The sequence below is a fragment of the Cotesia typhae genome, unplaced genomic scaffold, assembly GCF_013202065.1.
Source record: "Cotesia typhae breed Kobodo isofemale line unplaced genomic scaffold, CoteBio_Ctyphae contig_11, whole genome shotgun sequence".
Lineage (NCBI taxonomy): Eukaryota > Metazoa > Arthropoda > Insecta > Hymenoptera > Braconidae > Cotesia > Cotesia typhae.
This window is the reverse complement of record NW_027423711.1, coordinates 3,878,232-3,901,217: the sequence shown is the minus strand read 5'-3', so window position 1 is coordinate 3,901,217 and position 22,986 is coordinate 3,878,232. Positions and strand designations below refer to the sequence as shown.

General features: G+C 30.0%; 1 protein-coding gene across 4 annotated transcripts in view; it reads left to right on the top strand.

Annotated features, from left to right (window-relative positions):
• Ush (Zinc finger protein ush) overlaps window positions 1-22,986 on the top strand; it is a 99,884-nt gene that overhangs the window by 66,402 nt on the left and 10,496 nt on the right. The window contains exon 1 of one of the 4 annotated variants that reach the window (XM_074239364.1): window positions 13,733-13,902. The exons of the other annotated variants lie outside the window; for them this stretch is intronic. The gene's annotated coding sequence lies outside the window, so the exon portion shown is untranslated. Of the gene's footprint in view, window positions 1-13,732; window positions 13,903-22,986 lie in introns of those variants that run through there. 4 annotated transcript variants of the gene reach the window in all.

The window sequence follows — 22,986 nt, the reverse complement described above, 5'->3', positions numbered from 1 at the left end:
AATATGCGAGCTTCTCAGAAATCTAGGAGACTCTAGACAATAAAATCCCTTAAAAGTTAAAGCTCTAATTCATGGTTCTCCAGTATGCATTGCCTTCTAAATCTTGCATTATCTAAAACTTCATAGCTTATTTTATTAGTTAGTGTGATAATAAATTGGCAATAGAGCTAAAAATGTAATGAGAAAAAAAAACGAAATTTACGATTGAAGATTAATCAATAGTTAATACATAATCATCTGGAAAGACAGCTCTGGGGATGAAGTAAACGTCGGCTTGAGGCAGCTCATCTCCGTCGTTGGACTACCGACGGGTATGGAAACGGATTTAGCTGTTGAAACCCCGAGTACTAGCGAATGGGTGAGAGAATGTGCTGCTATCCCGGTATCGGCTGAATTGAGGGAGAAAGAGAGAAAGAGAGAGAGAGAGAGAGAGAGAGAGAGAGAGAGAGAGAGAGAGAGAGAGAGAGAGAGAGAGAGAGAGAGAGAGAGAGAGAGAGAGAGAGAGAGAGAGAGAGAGAGAGAGAGAGAGATTGAGGGAGAGGGTTGGTCGCCGTCCCGTGCACGATCAACTGAAAGGGATTCTCCGATTTACACAAGTATATTGAATTTATTGAGATGAGCCTAGGGGATACCAAGCCAGAGGATATTAGCTGCCTACCAGCCATTCCGACGTTATTCTCACACCCCTTTGCTGTTACCACTTTCTCATCCCTCGAATTCAGTATCCACTACTAAACTCATAACTCGCTATTCTCCATTTGCTTCCTCTTTTTCTCTCTCTTTTCTTCGATTTCGGAACAACCTTTATTAAGATTCTTGTGATTTATTTCTGATGTTCTTATGATACCTAAAAATTACCCCAAAAATAATAATAATAATAAATTTTATTGTTTTTTTTTTTTTTGTTACAGGTAAGTCGTAATTCATTGAAACAACGATGTAGTTTAAGGGAGTAGACCGTCCATAAATAGGTATATCTTATAATAATATTCTATCAAACTGAGAGGAGTTAGAGAGTGGTCTTTGGATTTTGTGGTTTTGATCCTCAGGGTCCTTATCAGTCGCGACCAGTCATGACTCAGAACTTAACTCTTTTTGTCCACTCGCCTTCTACTCTCTCTTTTTGCTTTAAGCACCACCTTAACCACAGTAATATATTTTTATTTTTTAAAACAATATAGATAATAACTTAATCCTAAAAATACTTGTACCATTAAAAAAAAAAAAAAAAAAAAAACTACTGATTTAAGAGAAATATTTTCTTCAAAATTTTACTTTTATTTCAAAACATTGAGTTTTCTTCAAGATTTTTATTTTGTAACTTAACATCTCAAAATTAACTCTCTAATAGCGAGAAAATTTAGCGATAATGCGCCACCTGTCGGAGGTTTTTAATGCTAATTTACATAAAAAAAATTACATACACTGATAGAAGGGTTTAGTAACAAAATTTTTAATTTATTTAATTAAATAAATGATTTAGTAACTATTACTAAAGCTTATTAAATAGAACTAAATCCTTATATCAGTAATATAGACAAATTAAATCATATTAAGTCTGATTTAGTTTGATAAAACCAATTTTCATTTCAAGCCATATAAAAACTAGTCAAATTTGCTGACAATCATATCAAATCATGTCATAAAATTTTTTTACGGTTTTGTGGATTTTTCTTGAACTAAAATAGCTTTTTTATCAGTATTCATGCAGTCTCATGACAATTTTAGCATCAAAATCTTAAAATTTAAACCAAAAAAAAATGATTGCATACGATTGAAGAAAATAACTAATAGCAATTAAAAAAAAAAGTAAAAATACGGGAAAAAAAATTTGGACGTTCGTCTAGGGATATGTTTGACGTTATCAAGTAGCCATGTCTCACTTGGTCTCTCCCTCAGAGTCTTTCTTTCAGTGTGGGCCGCGATTCGGGCACACAAGGGTGATATTTAGATATTCTAATGGTGCCCTGATAACGAGACGCTTGCTACTGCGATAAAGACGACGCGAGTCGAGCAGCCCTCTGTACACCTTCTTACGCTGGTTGCCCCCATAAGCCTCCCCCATTTTCTCACTCCCTTAGTTTCGCCTCTTGGTACGATGTCGACGCTGCGCCTCGCAGATAACGGAACTCTTGCAGCCTGGTTGTTTACGTACACTCGCAACCCCCGCCGGACACGCTAGTGTATGTTATTTATAAATTTATGGGGGCTGTAAGAGTTAAAAGCCCAACGACAAAGACGACCGCATTACCTCCATATACAAACACTCACACTCTTATACTTTCAAAATATATTGCAATATATACATGCATATAACCGCATGTACTACCTCAACCTCGGCGATATGTGGCTTCATCCGGTTATCTCGGTACATACACTTTTTTTAAATATTTTACCGACTAAATTTAAGACGTAACGGAAAGTAATAACGACTACACCCTTAACAGGGAGAAGTACTATATTCTAGTGGAAGCTACAGCTAGAGTTAAGCATCAAATACTATCAATTGAATCAAGAATATTTTTTTTTTGTTTCACAATCAAATTTTTGATACAAACTTTGCTTCAATAAATAACGAATTTTGTTGAATTGCACTGTATTTTCTTAAATATTGAGGTTTTTAAAGATCTAAGTTCATCCCGATGTTATACTCATCATGAGCTTTCATTTGAGTACCCACATGCATTTTCATATATTTTTCATATATTCATATATATATAAATATATAAATATATGAAAAATTGATGTGGGTACTCAAATGAAAGGTCTTGATGAGTGTAACATCAGGATGAGCTTATATTTTTGAAAATGTCAATGGTTCATAAGATACAAGGTCATTTCTAAATTGAGTATCCCAAATTTAACCATAAAAATCCATTCCAAATTGTTTTATATTTTTCGAAAAAATTTTGCTATATTTACTAAAAAACTGCATAATTTTTCACTAAACGATAAAAAAAACCTTGTCAAAAATTAATAAACGAAAAACAAAAATTCTTGACTTACAACCACCTTTTAAACCCATTTTGTTGGTTCAAAATAATTTTCTTGAATCAAGTTTTCCTTTCAATGTATAGAAGTAGCGGGAGAGGCAGAGGTAACTCCGCAAGAGGATGAGGGATGTAAAGAAGTATAAGATTGGAGAGGGTTGATAACACCTGGAAAAGGGTGAGATTATATCGTCGCCATATTAGAGGAAGTTATAAATCGCATCGAATCTAAAATTGATCTTTTCTGTGTAACCGTGGTCGAGGACATTTTGCGTTTCTCTATCTCTTTATATATATATATATATATATATATATATATATATATATATATATATATATATATATATATATATATATATATATATATATATATAATGTAGACACCTATAGAACACGTATACAGATATATATGCATAGATGTTGTGTATAAAGATATGAGGATATAAACTCGTACATTTCAAGTGGCATATCAATCCGTTGATCTGTAGCTCACACCCCTTGTACCTTATATACCATCGCGAGGACGATATTAGTATTTTAGGAGTGGATAGAGGATATAAGGGGGTTTGAAATCATCTTCTCAAACTATATCTGTATATAATATATATTTGAAGAAGGATTGGTAAAGTGAAGAGCTACCTTCGCGAGATATATCGATCGTGACGCGTCTGTGAGTTTAAGATAAGCTCGATCCTGGCTCGTAGGTGTTGAGTCGTACACCCTCGCTGTACTATCCTTTCTCTTACTCTGCTCAACGTGTGTATTTGTGTGTTACTCTCTTGGTCTATCTCGGTCTTAGTCTTGGTCTATTTCATTTCATCCCTCGTTCTCGTTAGTCATTCGTAAACCATGCCAGTTTATTATCGACAAGCCTTTATTTGCAGACAATTAAAACCGGGATTATTCATTTTATTTTTTGTCGATTGATTTTTTAAATAATAAAATTTTTTATTTTATTTTTTTTTTTTTTTTTTTATTATAAATTTATAAATTTATAATAGGATTAATTATTGGAGCGAGCGTTGTGCTATGGAAATAAATTTGTAGAGGAGAATATTTATAAGGATTAATTTAGATTGAGATGAATGAATTTAGGTGATAATTATAGCGTCAGGACGATGAACTGAGAGAACAGAAGAGGAAGAAGGGAACGAACGGATTCCTGGTGACTACAACTTAATTGGTTGAGAACTGGTCCTGCGAGACCCTTTTACATGAGGCAGTTTGGGGTGAGAAAGTGAGAAGGAAGGAAGAAGACCAAACGATTCTTCTGAGGAGAATCAGAAAGAGAAAAAAAAAAAAAAACTTAAGGAAGAACGGGGAATTTTAATTGGCGTCAATTTGTCAGAATTGTTTACTATGTTAATCATTTTCGCAACTACTTGTATTATTTTTGATTAACATATATTTTATTTGGTTTAATTTTTCACGGAAAGTTAATTACAAATAATTGTGATGAAAAATAAGTGAAATGAGTTAACAATAAAAATTTACTCGGGTGATAATAAATAAGTATTATAAAAAAATTAATTCTTATTCCAAGCTTGTAAGTTGATAAATCTTAAATCTTTATTTCTTTTGTTTTCTTTATATTCACTTGTTTCTTATACTCACTACGATTCATCACGCGCGCAAATTCCAACGTGCAGATAAAGATACTAACCAACGTACCAACGTGTACGTAAGTATGAAATGCTGCAATTAATGTCTAACATAATAGATAAGATTCGAGTTGATGAATTAAATTAAACAGTAATCTACGGTATAACTATTTCAAATATTTCAATAGATTGTTTTTGTAATTAACCTAAATTTTATATTCTACACGATTTCTTAAATCAAATTGCATTTTTTTTTCTCTACAAACAAAGTGTAGTAATTTTTTATAAATTTGTATATTAGTAATTTTAATTTCCTGGATTTTAATAAAAATTTAATTATTATCAATCAATCAGTAATGAAAAATTACTATACTTTCTTCTACTATTGACGTTTTTAAAGATATAAGCTCATCCCGATGCTACATTCATCAAGAGCTTTCATTTGAATACCCACATGTATTTTTGATATATTTTTCATATATACATATATATAATATATATAAATATATAAAATATATGAAAAATTGATGTGGGTACTTAAATGAAAGGTCTCGATTAGTGTAACATCAGGATGAGCTTATATCTTTAAAAATGTCAATAGTTCACAAATTGACATTGAAAATTAATCAACCCCATAGTTGTTAATTACAAACTCAAAGAAATAAAGCTATTATAAAAAAATGATTTTTAATTGAAAATAAAAGAAATTAAATATCGTTAAAATATCACCAAAAATATAAAAGTAAACAACTAATAAAAGAAAATAATACCAGCCGTCAGCAATAAAAAATGATTAACATGTAAATATTTTCTAATCACCCAGTGTCTCGCCACCCTGAAGAGTAGTTTAGTCTAGACGTGTGTTATTAGAGGATGAAGTAGGCGGACTGCTATGCGAGCATCGTGAGGGGTGTAATTCAGAAGCAACTGCCCAAGATTTATTACATACTCTCTCAGGCGTCTTCCTTTAACACACACTCGGTACCGGTGCCGGCACCATTATTCACGTCCGTCTACTCACTAATCACGTAAATTAAATACTCGTAATTAATCCATCAAGTCAATTGCTCTCTCAAAACAATAGCGTTTTAAATCCTCAGCTTAAAAAAAAAGATAAACAAACAAATTAACGTCAGTCAAATAAATAATAAAAGGATTACAAGAACGTAAGACATAAAAGATTAAAAGTTATATTGCAATGTACTGCCCTAAGGTGTTGTAATATAATGCTGTGATTGGTCGGATTGGTACTTGGTCCCGACCAATAAGCCGGTGGTTCCGTTCACAAGTTCTCACCTTGCTGGTGAATCCATAGTACCGATCCACCTTCTCCAGCCTCTTTACTCCATCTCCATCTCCAGATGTGCTGCTTCCAGACTAAACTCAGACTGTGGTACATGCATATAATACTCTTTAGTCTTTTTAATCTTGTTATTATTTTATGTTGCTGGAAAAAAGATAGCAAGTGCTGGTAAGGAGAAGAAAGATGCGATGAGAAAAGAAGAAGTTTTAAAAGTAGACGAAGAAGAATGAAAGGAGCCAAAGCCGATCCGGCTGTTTAAACCTCGATCGCTGAAGGCGATGCGATTCTCGCTCGGTCTTGCATTGTTTGGAAATACGCAGTGAGATCAAAACGATAGAGGTAGTATACCCTCGACTTATTCAACTCTCGTTCCTTGTTACTCTTTAACCAACAATCAATGCTCGCTGCTCGGGTTTTAAATTGCCCTTCTCTCTCAAATCTCCAGAACACACAATGTTTCCTCTCTTCATCTTCATCTCCAGCTTCAGTGTACTCTTGTCTACCTTCGACTCCTATCTACTACCTTCGGCTTACTTCTTTTCCTTTAAACTGCATTTAAGTGTGCAGTATAAACTGTTGCATTATGTATATATATAGATGAAAGTCAAGTGTAGAATATATGTATGGAAGATACGGAGGATTTTATCCTCACGCTCGCTTGTACGCAATTTGTTCACATCCAACGACGAATACACTTTGCGGCCTCCTGCTTTTATACAGACAGCCCAATCAATTTTCTCAAGAATTTACAGCAGATTCATCGTTATCCTTGTCATCGGATTGAAAAATTTTATTTATCTATTTGTGCATTTATTTATTTACTTCAGAAGATTTGTATAAAGGAGAGCAAACAAAATTTATAGAAACAATTTGGAAAATCCAAAATAATGATCAACTGCTAAAAATTACCATTTCAAACAGTAAAATCGTGATTTTAATAATCACTATGTAATGTTTATCATTTAAAAAATTTTCATGAACCAAGAAAATTATAAAGAAGACTGAAATTATTTTGGAGCAAGAAGAAATTTTCTTGGCTTAAAAAAATTTAACTTCGTTCAAAAAATTCAAGAAATTTTCAGTCTTCCTTAAAATTTTCTTGATTTAAGAAAATTTACGCTTGACTCAAGACTTTTTTTCTTTCTGTGTGCTACTAATTATTCTATAAATGGAAGAAAATACTATTTTAAACAATAATATTCGCTATTTAAAAGTCGAAAATGTTAAAGTATAGTAATTAAGACTTTTAACTTTGATATTTATCATTTTATACCAAAAAAATGATCGCATAAGACGTGCAATAAAAATTTTATAAATTCAAATAAAAAAATATTTTTTTCGTTATTTATATCTGCTGATTTTTTTTTATCCGGGGAAAAATGACGATTTGAGGGAGTTAAATCGAGAGTCGTTATCCACTTAAGGTGAGAAGAGTGATGAAACGAGTAGCGCCATGAATCCGGTCTTCACTTTAACTCGATAACAAGAGGTTGAGTAAATTTGCTGCCATTAGCTGAGTGAAAATAACGGGGTTTAAAAATGATGATATTAAATTAATGCTCCTTCTTATTTACACATACGTTATTTGTTGTTTTAAATTACACCTATTTTTCATTTTATCACTTTTATTATACATTATACGTTCAATTATTTATGTATTATACTACATTTTAACCAATTGACTGATTTAAAAAATTTCATTTTATTTAATTATTTAAAAATAGAAAAATTTCATCGGTAAAATTTTTTTTTTCTATAAAAGTTTTTAGCTTTTTCTGAAGATAAAAATCACTGTCAATTTAAAATTATACTGACTGCCATTGTAGAATTATTTAAAGATCATCATTGAACTTCAATCAAAATTTAATTACAAGTTAAAATAAAAAAAATTTTTTTGATTAAATTAGTGAATAAAAAAAAAATATTGCTATTTAAATTCAAATTTTTATTACCCAAAATCTCAGAATGTAATAATTTAATTTATTTTGAGTTTAAAAATATTTTTCAAACTACAACAAAAAAAAAAAAAAAATCAATTTTTATACAAAATTTTAGGAAAAAAAAATTTCTCTCAATTCTAATCCTTGCAAAACAATTAATTAAAAAATGTTAATTTTAATAAATTAATATTCCTATCGATACATGTTTTTGTAAATTAAATGATTAATTGTATTAGCTCTCTTATCGATCTCTGAGGTACACACAGTGAATGTCCGATGAGCAAGACTCGATATTCTCCGACTATTAATCGCAATAATTGCACCCAGGCATTTCAATTATCTTCTTGCTCGTGACGAAAAATAAAAAAAAAATTAATCGTTAACTTTGAGCTTAAAAATTTCATTTGTTAAAAATATTTCTATAATTACGTTGTACAAATAATTCACGACAGCCGAGAGATAAATAATTGACGCAAGTTTAAGATATCTATTAAAAAAAAAAAAAAAAACAAAAAAAAACGAAATAATTATTGAATTGTTATATTACACAGTTGACTGACGCCTCGAGTCAGATATACCTTTCTAATCATTATAATTATCTCCTTACCACTCTATAATTATTATTATCAACAGCGCTAACACTTTACTTTATATTTATATGCTTTACAGTGTAACCTTTTATACACTAAATCTATTAAAATATTTCTAGTTCAATCTTTTAATTTATTACAGCAATGATGGTTATATTTTGTTATTAAATTATTACATAAATTATATTATATCTCAGAACTTTTGAAAATTAATTTCTCATGTAAAACATATTTATTATTGTTTATTTTTTAAATCGTATAGTAAACAAATGCGACATAATTTAGGTTGATTAATCAAGAGATTTTTCACAAAATAACTGTTTTAGTAATTTACTACGTTAATTCCTTAAACAGGTTTTGGAGTTGACAACACTCCAGGTTTTAAAAACCAAATCTTTTAAACTAAATCTATTTTTTTATCTTTACATGTGACCAATGCACAAAATTATTTTGAAATTCGTAGTTCTCTGTTGTTTTGTTTGATTATAATAAATATATTCTGACGGGCAGTTACACAATAATTTTTTAACTCTTCGATCGGCCGTATTGGTTATTTTTTTAAATGTAAATTTATTTTAGGAGTGAGATTACACTTCTACGTTTTATCGTTTATACTACATCGAGTATCGTTCGAAATCACCGAGAGGTGGCGTGGTAATACACTTCTACTCGAATATATAGTTTCTTAAGTAAAAAGGCGGGTTATTCAAAAATTAACTCTCGAGAACAGAAATTAATGAAACTTAAGGAGATCCAAGTACCCTCCTAGTGTAAAGAATGTCTTTAAAAAAATAATACGTCGAAATACTTTTGTTATACATCTTAAAATTCATTTTTAAATTAATTAATAACATTTTTGAGGAAATTTACGAAAAATTTACTCATTAAATAATTATTAACATTTAATTGACTAATAAAAAATATAGCACTTGAAAGCTTGTTGTTTTTTCAATCAAATTCAATGAAAATAAAATTTTTTTAAAATCGTTAATTGCATTAAATTCTTAACCAAATACACGGCTGGTGGAATCTCCATTTACCTACATGTAAAAATTACAATTTTCGAACCTAATTATTTAATTATATATCCCGGGAACCTGTTCTTTAATTTTTTTTATTAATTACTAGCTGTTACCCGCCCGCTTTGCTGGGCGTTTACAGAATTGTATTTATACGCGTAATCCCTTTTGAAGTCAGAATTCGAGAAAAGCTATTTCTAGCTGAATTTAACATCAGATGTGAATTTATTTTGTTATTAATACGCTGAAAAATATGTAACCTTGAAATTATTAAAATATTTTTAACCGAGAACACCATTTTAAACAAATAAATTTTCTTGAGTCAATAGAAAAAATTATTGCCTCAAGGATAATTTCTGGGCAACAATTGATATCGCGACATGTTAAATGCGTAAGAATTATGAGGTAGATGTGTAGGAGGAGGTGGGTAGATCAAAAGTATTTTCAAATTCAAGGTTTGCAGGAGCTAAAGCTCGGATATTAAAAATCTTAATTGTTAACACCTACCCCCGCAATCCATATTATAAGTAGGCTATCATAAAATCCGCTCTTATAGCATTCCTACATCACATACAAAAGATTCTTACCACATTTAAAACCTGTAGAAGCTATGGCTTGGAAATTAAAAATCTTAATTGTTAACACCCACCCCTGCAATCCATTTTGAGAGTAGGTTGTTATAAAATTCGCTCTTACATCATTTTGAAATCACTTATAGAAGATTCCTACCAAATTTGAGAACGATGGGAGTTATAGCTTGAAAATTAAAAATTTTCATTGTTAATAGCCACCCCGCAACCCTTTATGGGGGTGAGATATCGTGAAATTTGTTCATAGATAATTTCAACATCTCTTACAAAAGATTCCTACCAAATTTGGAGTCGATAGGATTAATAGTTTAAAAACGGGAATTTTTCATTCTTAACGCCCCCGCAAACCCCTTTGGGGGAGAAATTTCTTAAAATTCGTTCTTAGCTGACCTCTACATGGTAAAAGTAATATCCCTACTAAATTTGAAGTCGATGGGAGTTATAGCTTGAAAATTAAAAATTTTCATTGTTAACAGCCACCCCCGCAACCTCTTATGGGGGTGAGGTATCGTAAAATTCGTTCATAGATTATTTTTACATCTCTTACAAAAGATTTCTACCAAATTTGGAGTCGATAGGACCTTTAGCTTGAAAATTAAAAATTTTCATTGTTCAAAGTTACCCCCGCAGCCCCCATGGGGGGGGGGTGAAATATCGTGAAATTCATTCATAGATTATTTCTACATCTCCTACAGAAGATTCCTACCAAGTTTGGTGTCGATAGGAGCTATAGTTTAAAAACGGGAATTTTTCATTGTTAACGCCCCCGCAACCCCCCTTGTGGGTGGAATTCCGTAAAATCCGTTCTTAGCTGACCTCTACTCGGCGAAAGGAATATTCCTACCAAATTTCAAGTTTCTAGGTCTGATGGTTCCCGAGATATCGTGATGAGTGACTATATAGATAGGAATCTCTTATATATATATATATATATAGATTATTAATTATTAGGCTACGTAGATTGAATTTACAAATTTTCAGGAAGTTTTAAAAATTTGACAACTTCGCGTGGATCTCCTTAATTTAAGATTGTAAATTTTGATTCTAAAATATTTATACCGTTTACATACTTTAATATTTAATAAAAAAATTTTTCACATCAAAATTTCTATTTTATCAATTATTGGGATTAAACAATTATTTGAATTTTCTCAACTAACAATTGAAATTATTGATACAATTTAAAAACCTCGAGATTAAAGTAAAATAACGACAAAAAGGGTATATACTGCAAAACAATGCGGTCTCTGTATGCGACGCAGGGTGGGCCATAAAAAGGCGGAGTTAAAGGGATCGTAATCGTGCCCATTCACGCTGACTAAAGAAAAAGAAATAAATAGGAAAAAGTTAAGTTAAAAAAAAAATGTTATATATATTTATATAAAGGAGTGAATGAGAGTAAATAAAATTAAATAAATAAATAACACCACAACATACATGAAATATAATAAGAAAAGGAAAACAAAAGTATAATAATCTCTTCAGAACGAGTTGAGGCAGGCTATAGGCAACAGCGTCCGCGTCCGGGGAGAATGTGGCGTGATAACCCTTTCGTTATCAAACCACGGGGTCGAAGGGTGGGAGAAATGGCCAACGCGGGGGTCGGTAAGGTTACCAACGACGAGGCGGCCGATTCCAAGCCTCGATAACGACATGATTCCTGATAACTTGCTACTCTACGTTATAATACACAACTCTCCCTTGTTTCTTGTGTAGTTGTATTGTTGTAATCGAGTAGAGTCTGGGCACAGTAGTACGATGTAATGTCTAACATCTAATTCTAAGCTCAATCTTGTTTCTCGAATTTTTTTTTACTCGATTAGATTTAAATATCATATTATCAGTAAAAAAAATTTTTTATCAGGCCATATATGGTCTGATATATTTATATAAAATTTTTTGATCTAGGATAATGCTAAAAATCTCCAATAGAGGGCACATAATCGTTAAATTGTCTCATTATAAGAGAGTTAAATTGGATGTGATAAATTGTTATGTAAAAATAATTAATGAAACAATTTTTATTCCATTCGACACGTTATAATCGACGCACATAATTATAAATAAAGAATTACTAGCAACCTTGCAGTCACTATGTGACTACCGTAACTTTTAAATTATAAATAAATAAAATTTCGATTTAATAAATAATGAATTTTGTTAAATTGCACTTTAGTTTCTTAAATATTGACATTTTTAAAAATATAAACTCATCTTGATGTTACACTCATCAAGAGCTTTCATTTGAGTACCCACATCAATTTTTCATATATTTTATATATTTATATATATGTATATATGAAAAATATATAAAAAATGCAAGTGGGTATTTAAATGAAAGCTCTTGATGAGTATAACATCGAGATGAGCTTATATCTTTAAAAATGTCAATAGTTCACAAGATACAAAGTCATTTTTTAATTATATGTATCTAAAAATAGAGCACGGACACAGAAAACCAGAATGTAATGAAGGCATTTAATTTTTTTTCGGATTAACAATTTTTTCTCTGCAGCATCAGTACATATGTACATGTACAGTAAGACACGATAATATATATGGCATAGAAAGGACGATAAGTGGTATAAGTTTAAAGTCAGGAAGTGAAAAGAGCTTTTTGGTTAAAGCTTTTGTGGTAAACGCTGGACTGTGCCGATAACACTTACCGCCAATCTTGGCTGGCACCGGCTTCATAATAAACCTTCCTCTGAGGATCAAGAATCTACCCTTTAACCCTGCTATTTACACAATTCACGGCATTGTTTCAATAACTCAGAACTCGTATGGATTAGATATAGATGCCTGACGATTTCATTTATCGTAAGGCTACGTTCGTTTACATATATTACATGTGTGTGTGTGTGTGTGTGTGTGTGTGTGTGTGTGTGTGTGTGTGTGTGTGTGTGTGTGTGTGTGTGTGTGTGTGTGTGTGTGTGTGTGTGTGTGTGTGTGTGTGTGTGTGTGTGTGTGTGTGTGTGTGTGTGTGTGTGTGTGTGTGTGTGTGTGTGTGTGTGTGTGTGTGTGTGTGTGTGTGTGTGTGTGTGTGTGTGTGTGTGTGTGTGATACAGAAAGGGGAAGAAAGGTGTGCTGTTCACGGTGAGTGGCAATAAGAGAGAGGTATAGGACTTGTTTATCATGATCCTGTCTTACGGTTCGGGCTCCTCATTAGCTTGTTCGTTCATCAATCACTCGTTTACGACCACCACCGTCTTGATCTTCCTCTTTGTGCTTCGCCTCCTTTCATTCGTGTCCAAATATTTTGACCAGCTTCCTCAGACTTTTATTTTTTTCTTTTATTTGGGATTTTTTTTTTTTTTTTTTTTTTTTTTTTTTATACAAAACGTATAAGCTGTTGATCCTGATCGAACGGGAAAACATGAGATAAGCTCACTTTCAATAAGTAACATAATTATTTTCGTATTTATTTAAATAATTATCAAAGGGCTGATTATTAAATTTTTTTTTATAAATTTTCCATTTTTCGATAAAAAAAAAAATTGGATAAATTTATAAAAATAATTCAATATTTGTGTTTATAGATAAAGTTAATTGTAAAAAAGTTAAGTATGTTACATTGTTTAAGCTCGGTCATTATCGCCAGATGCACTCTCTGTAGCCATCACTCTGTTCTCGAGGGAGTAAGATAGTGCAAGAGAGACCGAGTGTAGTCCTTCGACGTCTTCTAAGTTGTCGGAGAGGTTGAGGCAAGAAGGAGGAGGGCGCTGCATCTCGCTGATAACACCTCCAAGTTGATAACAGAGCTGGCCAGACTCCACACCACACTATATATCCATATACATATATATAGTATTATCACCCCTTTCACTCGCAGCTCGTCCTACAGCTCTCTGACAATCCTTTATAAGCATGTACGAAATACTCAATTTATCGAATTTTATTTTTTATTTTATTAATAGCGATAATTCACTAAGAGTTTGTTGATATTTTATGGCACCTTTAACATATAACTTCTCAAACTTGAAATTTCATTTTTTAAATTATATTAATTTATTGCGATACCTGATTGATAGATTAAAGAATTTTATGCTTAAAATCCTTAAAAAGGTAACAAATATTTACTTCAATTTTAGACATCTTTGTGTTATAAACTGATAGAAGGATTTAGTACAGAGTACTTTACTGATTAAGTAACAAAATTTTTATTCATTTATTTGGAAGAAAAAAATATTTTTTACCCATCAATATTATTTGTTACCGTTTAATAAATGATTTTTTTGTTCTCAATAAAATATATTAATATAAACTAAGCCTATTAAATAGAACTAAATCGTTCTTTTGGCTATGTAATAAAAAAAATTTAAGTTTCAATTCAATTTATCCCTCCAGTTTTATTTAAAAATAGTAAAAGCAAATTTTTTCATTATTATTTTACTTTTAAAACTTTAAGCAAACAATTTAACACTTTTTTTTTTATAAATCAAAATTTTTAAACTTAAAAAAAAAAATTTTAAAGAGTCTAAAAAATATCAGTTTCTGTGTTTAATTGGGACAGCCGAGAAATTTTTACCATCAGATCTTTGAAAAAAAATTTTTATTCCTTGAATTAAAAATTATCGTCACACTTACACATCCTTCAAGCAATTGAAAGTCCTGATTAATGAATAAAATTAATTAAAAATATTTTTTTATTTAAAGTTTAATAAGTTTTTAATAAAAATATTTTATTTTTAAAAAATAACATATTTTTAAAAAATAAAAAATATTTAAAAAAAATATATCTAATCAAAAATATTCTTAAATTATATTAAACTCAAGGGAACAATTTCAAAAATAAATAACCGATAGTAATATCACGTGAATAAATAAAAAAAAAAAAAATAAATAAAATTGATTATTGAAGAATAAATAAATAAAAAAGTAGAAAAGCCATTGAGTGAGTGGAGCAAGGTAATCCTCGGAGCTCAGTAAAACGCACGCTCGCGGCGTGAAGCATAAGCATAAACCACGTAGATATCGGGAGCTATCGGAAATAATTACTCCTGGGCTTATCGGCGTCGTCGGTGAGATAGGGTGAGAGCGCGAAGCAGCCGGACTTGGGGGTGGTGGACCATAGGAAAATAAGAATAAGAATAAGAATAAGAAGAGGCAGGAGAGAGAAAGAAAACGAAGAATAAAGAAAAGATCTACGGCAAGGACGAAATGTGTCGGACAAAGAAAGTTAGATCGGCGTCTCGGGATAAGTGAGCATAAGTGAGTTAGCCACGGACACCTCGGAGCTTCCAGGAATCGGTATTTATTGTGACGCGATGAGATAGCGGTCATTCGAGAGTGTATGTATGTTTTTGTATGTATAAAAGCATCCGGTGGACTCTCAACGAATTATGGTTTTCAATATGACGGTTTTTGGTATCTCTCTTCGTCTTGGTGACTCCCTCCTCTGATATCTTGTCGAGGTAAACCTCGTAAAACTCCACCGCTAAAAGGATTCTTTCCTCGTTTTTTGAAACTTGCTTTTCAGTATTACTCACTTCTGAAAATAAAAAATTTATCTTCACTCAATACTCTTCTTATATATATTCAATAAATTAATTATTGAGTCCTTTACATACTCAATAGACTACATTTGAGGACGTTCCGAAAAAAAAATTTTTTTCTTAAAATTTTTTTGAAATTTTGCCAAAAAAAAAAACAAGCCAAAAAATTCTTGAATCAAGTAAAATTTACTTAAGAAAATCAAGAATTCAAAATTATTTACTTGATTCAAGTTAATTTTTTTTTCAGTGCATTTGTACAAAATAACAATTACTCCAAAATTTATTAACACTTTAAAAAACCACTTAATATTTAATAGAGGTATAATATTTTTGTTAGGATCATTCAAATAATTTACAATTAAACTATTACTATATCAAAATTTTAAAAAATCACCCTTTAAAAAAGGAGTTAGACCAATTTCTAATTAAAACGTCGAAATAATCCTTGCGGTACTAAATTTTGAAATATTAAGATTTAAAATTAGTATATTTTACATATAAACCCTATGCTGACCGAACGTTTTATAAAAAATCAATCGTACTTTCCTCAGAATTTTTTAAAAAAATTAAAATGATGAATTAAAGTATTGATAAAAATTTCAATTTCGAATACTCTAGTATAATCTTATCTCTTTAACAAATGCATCGAAGATCTTTCAAATAAAGATAAAAAAAACCGAGGATAAGTTTAAGAGTGTAGATACCCAATTATCTTAAAAGTCTACTCCAATAATCTAAAGAAAAAATCTTTCAGAGATTTAATTATTTTTTGAATTTTAGATCGACGATAGTTTCTTTAGATTTATGAAGATCATCGACCTTTAAATCTAGAATTTTTTTACAAACGTTTAAAATCTTTAAAAATTTTTATTTTTAACTCAGATTAAATTTACAATTTTAACTAATTAAAATTTATATTTCTTCTTTTCACTTATATCATTTTCAATAATTTTATATCTCGACTCTCTTCGATAAACTGGCTCGTCGATTTCTAATAACTTAAAAAAAAATGTCGAGTACACGTTTTCTCTTTTATCTTAATTATTCATAAAAAATCTGAAATTTATTTAATTTTACTTAATTCCTGGTTAATACCCAGGCCAGATAATCTTTAATAATTTTTACTAAATTGATCAAGAATTGGGAAAAAAAAATAATCAACATACTAAAAATTTATCAAAGTAAATTTAAATCTAACAGGAAAACTTAATTTGGAGGAAATTTGAAAAACAATAAAAAAATAATTAATTTAATCTTTATAGTACCTTGAAAGAGATAATACACATACACTGTGGCTAAAATATTATAATAATCAAAGCATGTGCCGCCTCTGGATGACAAACTTACATTAAAGCTTTTGATGGGAGTTTAAAAAGATTATTTACTTATTTTATTACGCACTTATGCGTATTATCTCAAAAAGATTTAATCATCGATTTGAATTTAAAATTTATTAATTTATAAATTTATAAATATACATGACATGAAAATTGATCGTGACGTTATTTAAATCTTAAAAATTAGCTACAAACAGTGTAAGTAACACTATACTCTACTTAAAAAAAAAAAAAAAATAAAAGGAAATATTTAAGAAATACTCTACGCTATTATTGTCCTCGAATTTTTTTTTCCCAGCACACCAACACTGGGTTGACTGTCTTGTGATCTCGCTCGAGGTCTAAAGTTTCGCGATAAAACGTCGAGCAGGCCGATAGCAAGGGACAGATGAGGAAAGCGAGACGGCGAACCGTCAAGATAGCCTTTGAGCAAGAGAAGAAAGCTTTTCAAGAGAGAAAAGATTAAGTCCCGATTATGATCCCTGGCTGGTTAAAGTCGAACTTTTTTACGATAGATAAAGAGACCCCACCATGTGAATACCAGACTTAAGATAAACTTCCAGTCATGTCTCTTCATTTCAGTATCTTTTATTTCTTCCATTCGTATCTACTGAATTCCTAAAATTCCACTATTTTTTCACTCGCCTCCTCCTCTACTATTCTTACCACTTACAATCTAATAAATTCGAAAAATATCTTATCAACGCTAATGGATTTTTCATCATCCTCATAACCGTTGTCACAGCCTCCATGGACAAGATACCTATTACCCACTTCCTCTCTATCCTCCACTATCTCTTTTCGCTCTTCTCAGTTTAAATGCATAGTCACGACCACCGAATATAATTTTTAACGTCTATCGTCTATCGTAAAGAGCTTTAATACACTTTAAATCGAATTTAATTTATGAGTGTCAAAAGAAATGAAAAAGTGCTTTACTTCAACCCAAAGGAGTTTGTTATTTATTTCTTCCCTCTATAAAGTTATGAAGACTATACGCTAGATTTAATGTAAACTTAACGCGTCAAATATACGACCTCCAGGCGTGTACACATCTTTTTGCTTTGATCCTCATTGATGGCTTTAGTTATAGTAGGTGTACTGTCTAGACAAGTATTAATTTATATCACCAAGGAAATATGCTACACCTGCTTGTGATATCAGTTTATTAACAGTTATTCAAATTTTATTTTAGATACATTTAATGAAAGCTGAACACACACGACACATTGGATTTTTTTTATTTTATGTATTTTTGATAAATCTTATTTTAGAGAAAATCAGATTTATTTTTTTAGGAACATAAAGAAAATTTTTTATAAAGTAGGATTTTTATACAATCAGAAAATTCTAAAAAAAATTTTTTTATGGAAATAGATAATTGTTAATATGAAAAAAAATTATTACTTAGATGTCTATTTAAAAATAGTTAATACAAAGTCTAAAATTCAATAAAAAATTTAAAAACAAATTTTTTTTATAAAACAAAGTCTAAAATTTATTAAAAAAATTTTTTTATAAAAAATTATTATTTATACGCAAAAAAAATGCTTATAAAAAAAAATTTTTAGAAAAATAAAAATAAAATAATCAACCAATAATAATTATAATTATAATGATAAATAAACATATATAATAAAGGGTTGTCGAGTAAATTTATTCACTGACGGTATATATTTTTATCGTTACGTCTACATTGAGACGTGAGGACGATGTCGGACAGAAGCTCGCAGTGCCGGGCAATTATCGCTCTCGCAGAAGCCTCACGCGCATACATTAAACTCTCTCGGGTTCACTCATCATCCGCCCTCACCTCCTCTGCCGTCTCTCTTAGCTTACCTCTTTTACCTCCTTTACCTCCTTTATCTCTCGGCTCTTGATTCTTCAGGACACGGCATGGACACACGAGATTTGGTATCTGCTGCTCAGAGACACCTCTCGCTCACCTTCCACTTGGACTCGAATGTCGTTTCCTCACCAGATCCTTATCCATGCTAAAACCCCAGCTACTTATACTCGCTCACTCACTCGTTCCTCTGCTCAAAGAATTCAATGAATAATTATTCAACCACTCTCCGAACTTAAAACACTCTTGCCAAGTTAATTAGCTCGAGAGTTTGCCCGAACAAAATTTTTATAAGATCAATAGTATTCAATATAAATAAGGCAGAGTCACCAATTATTAACACATTTAAAGACACGGTTGTAATTCATTTCTTAATTATGTATCTAAAAATGGAGCATTTTCGAATGGACCCTAAATACTTATCATCATAAATTGACTATTGGTGAGAAAATACACTGGTTACAAAATTTTGTTTATTCTCGTAATACTACACAGAAAAAAAAATTTATTTTAATCAAGTAAATAATTTTGAAGAATTTCATCTTTTTGATTTGAGTAGAAAAATTTTTAAACTAAGAAATTCTTCTTCATTTTTTTAAGTAAATTTTACTTGATTCAAGAATTTTTTGTCTTAATTCAAGACAATGAAACTCTTTAAAATTATTTTTTTGGTTTAAGAATTTTTCTCTTGATTCAATTTAATTTTTTTTTTCTGTGCATAGATCCTTAAAGATGTAAAATTAGCTTGATATGTAAATTTTTTTTATTATGTTATTTTATTTCGGTTATTGAAAATTCAGAAAAACAAACAATTAAAGACCTTTCTAGATAAAAAAATTAATACCACTCGTTTATGTTATTTTTGATAAAAAATGCTTGTTATTTCTTCAATTCATCATTTTAATTTTTTAATATTTTGGTAATTAAAAGGAGTATTTCAATTTTAAATTGGTAAATTTTAAACTTTTGTTAATAAATCAATTTTTTTAATGTATAAAATTTTTGACATAAAAAATAAATTTTTGATCTACAAAAAATATATAAAAAAAAATGAATTCAATAATTAATTACATAAATACACTTTGATTTAAAGTTTTGATCAAAATTAAAAAAAAAAATTCTTTGCATTTAGTAATATAATACTTTTAAAAATGTAAGATAACAAAAATAGTTATCTAAAATGATCTTATTTAAAACTAGAGCTTGAGATTGATTGGATTCGGGATGAAAGAACGCGACGAGTATCAGAGAGTGGTGAAAAAAAAGTTTATAAAAAACTGAGAGGAAAGAATAGAGAGGGTAAACTAAAAAAAGAGGAAAAGAGAGAAAGAATTGAGGAAAAAAATAAAATAAAAGATACGAGAGGGGAAGAAACCTCTGAAACTCGGTCTCTCGTCTAGTGATCTAATCTCACATTCCCGTGCTGCGTGCCTAATTAAAGATCAATATCTCTCGATATTATTGCACTTCCCTCCTCCGTGGATCTCCCTCCTACCTTAACTCGTACGCGTCTTTACCCCCGTTACCCCTAGCAGGTTATTAAATTCTTGTATCGGGAGAATCTCACCAGCCTGGTCCTGCTCTGCTATCTGATCCGACCAGCCTCCGGTCTCTCGTTACTACTCTCTCCTTCTCTTCTCTCTACTATTCCAATATTCCTTCAATCTACCCTTTTACATATAAATACTTATCTTTTTTTATGTTCTATCAATATTTTGATACCCGTTAAATCTGATCTATCTCACGCATAAAAAAACTTCGATATTTTTTATTGATATTGATTTTAGGAAATTTTATTTGTTTTTTATTTTTATTAAAAAAATTTTACTTAAAAAGTTTGATTTTTTGTCAAAATAAAAATAACAACTATTAGTACCTCATTTTATTTCAATTAACTTTAATATTAATAAAAATAATTAATTGAAGTTAAAAATAAAAAAATAAAAATTTTAATTAAAATATTTTATTTTTAAGGATACTATTACTTAAAAAAAAAAAATTGATTAGAAGTTCTAGAGGTTTAAATATTTGTAGAATTTATTGGTAATAATTAAATAATAAAATTACTAATTAAATTATCAAATACTAAAAATTTTTAATTTTCAACATCATTAATTTTTGACCAAAAGTAAAAAATCTTTTCAAGAGTAATCTAAATTTTCAATGCTTTGGAAATTGATAACATATTTAAAAAAAAAAAAAAAAATTAAGAGCTATATACACAGTCAGAACAAGATTACACTGAATATCATCGTAGATTGTACTGGGTGAAAAAAAAATTTCAGATAGTAGCTAGTATAATCCAGATTATAATGAGTATAATCTGGATTACAGTGAGTATAATCCAGATATCATCCAGTATAATCTAGATTTTTTTAGCTACTATCTGAAAATTTTTTTCACCACAGATATCACTGAGTATAATCTGGGATGATATCCAGTATCATCTTGTTCTTTCCGTGTAGCTTCATAAAATTTTTTTTTTTTTTAACTTTTAACTATCATAAAATTATGAATTTTGGCACATAATGAGAATATTTTTATTCTTGAGAAAATAAAAATCACTTTATATATATTTATATAATAATCAATAAAAAAAAAAGTGAGTTAAATAAAACATAACGCAAAATCAATTAGAGCGAGTAAATGTAATGGGAATAAAATGAATTAGATAAATGTTAAACGTTAAAACGAATAGAAGGGTAGTTACAATATTAAGTTATATTAGTCTTAGGCGAGTGAGAAGTGAAGAGTAAGGAGTGAGTAAGAATAAGAAGAAGAATGTTAGGATCTGGTTGAAAGCTTGTGTGTACAGAGGTCTGAGCATGGACTATCTCATGAGTGTCCCAACGGTGTCAACGGGCGTTATCTCTTAATGACTACCCCATCTCTTGGCTTAATCGACGACACGTATAAACCATCGTCTGCCTCTGCATATTCAATGTGCAGTGGTGTCTACGCCTCCGTCGTCCTCGTAGAGTCCTCGTCGCCGTTGTTGTCATCTCGTTCCTCTTTCTCCCTTTTTTTCACTATTTTTCTCATTCTCTTTCTCTTTTATTTATCTTTTTGTTGTTTAGTTCTCTTATTCGTTTATTTAGCTTCACACCAATCGTACCAGTGCACACCTTGCGCTAATAGATCGCGCGTGCGAGCATCAGCTAAACAGCTTAATAAAAATATAAAGACTCCACTTGATAGAGAAGTCAAGATGTTGCATGCATCCATCCACCATCAGATTTTTTTTATTTTTTTTTATAAACCACCAACTTTATAATTTATTTAAAACCTTTATTACTATCATTCTCATTTATATTTATGAGTGTTGTCATTTTTATGGAAAAACTAGTTGACGTATTAAATGGATTTTATTTTATTTTTTTTTTTTTTTTTTTTTTTTTTTTACAATTAAATTTAGTAATTCTTTATTCACCCTGTAGTCTGCTAAACTAAATTAAACTAAAAATTATTACAAGTCCATCAATTTAAATATCATTCAATTTTAATTTTTGTAATTTATTATTTTTAAAAAATTTCAAATTAAAAATTTATTATTAATATTATTAAAACTTAAAAATAAAATTTGTGCTTTTAAGTTTTACTAACAATATATTTCTATCGTAATCTTTCGGAATTATTTTACAACCCAATTAAATAAAATCAGTATATAATCAAGATTTAATCTTTTAACTTGATTAAATACAAGAATTCAATGTACTTAAATAGAATGTAATAAAATAATTTATAGAGTTACTAAATAGAGTCGTAGAGTGTTGATCCGCCAAGTTTTAGTTGAAGTTGATTCTGACCTCGACAGATGTACGACTTGGATTAATTTAACGACAACCGTCTTGGCCTTATTTACATTCGTGTAAAGGTAAAAAAAGAGAGCAAAAGCTAAAGCAAAAGCAAGAGCAAGAGTGTGCATGTATAGATACTTATATACGTGTGATATAAATTACACATGTGAACTTCCTTGAATAAAATGTATTGGATTAACCTCACTAGACCTTTGAATTGATGTCATTTGAATAGTCCATGTAAAATTGCATTCCTTATTCATCTTGACAATCTTATACATTTATTTTGCCCTTTCTTTGCGACACATAGCCACACTACAAGAAATTTATTAAATTTCATCTTTTAATTCTTTTTATCACTTAATCATTACAGTTTACGTTTACAGACTTTTTGTTAAATACATAGACAGTTTTTTTATCATTTATAAATAATATTTTTTCTAATCAACAATTACAAAAAATGTTTTCTGCTTTACAA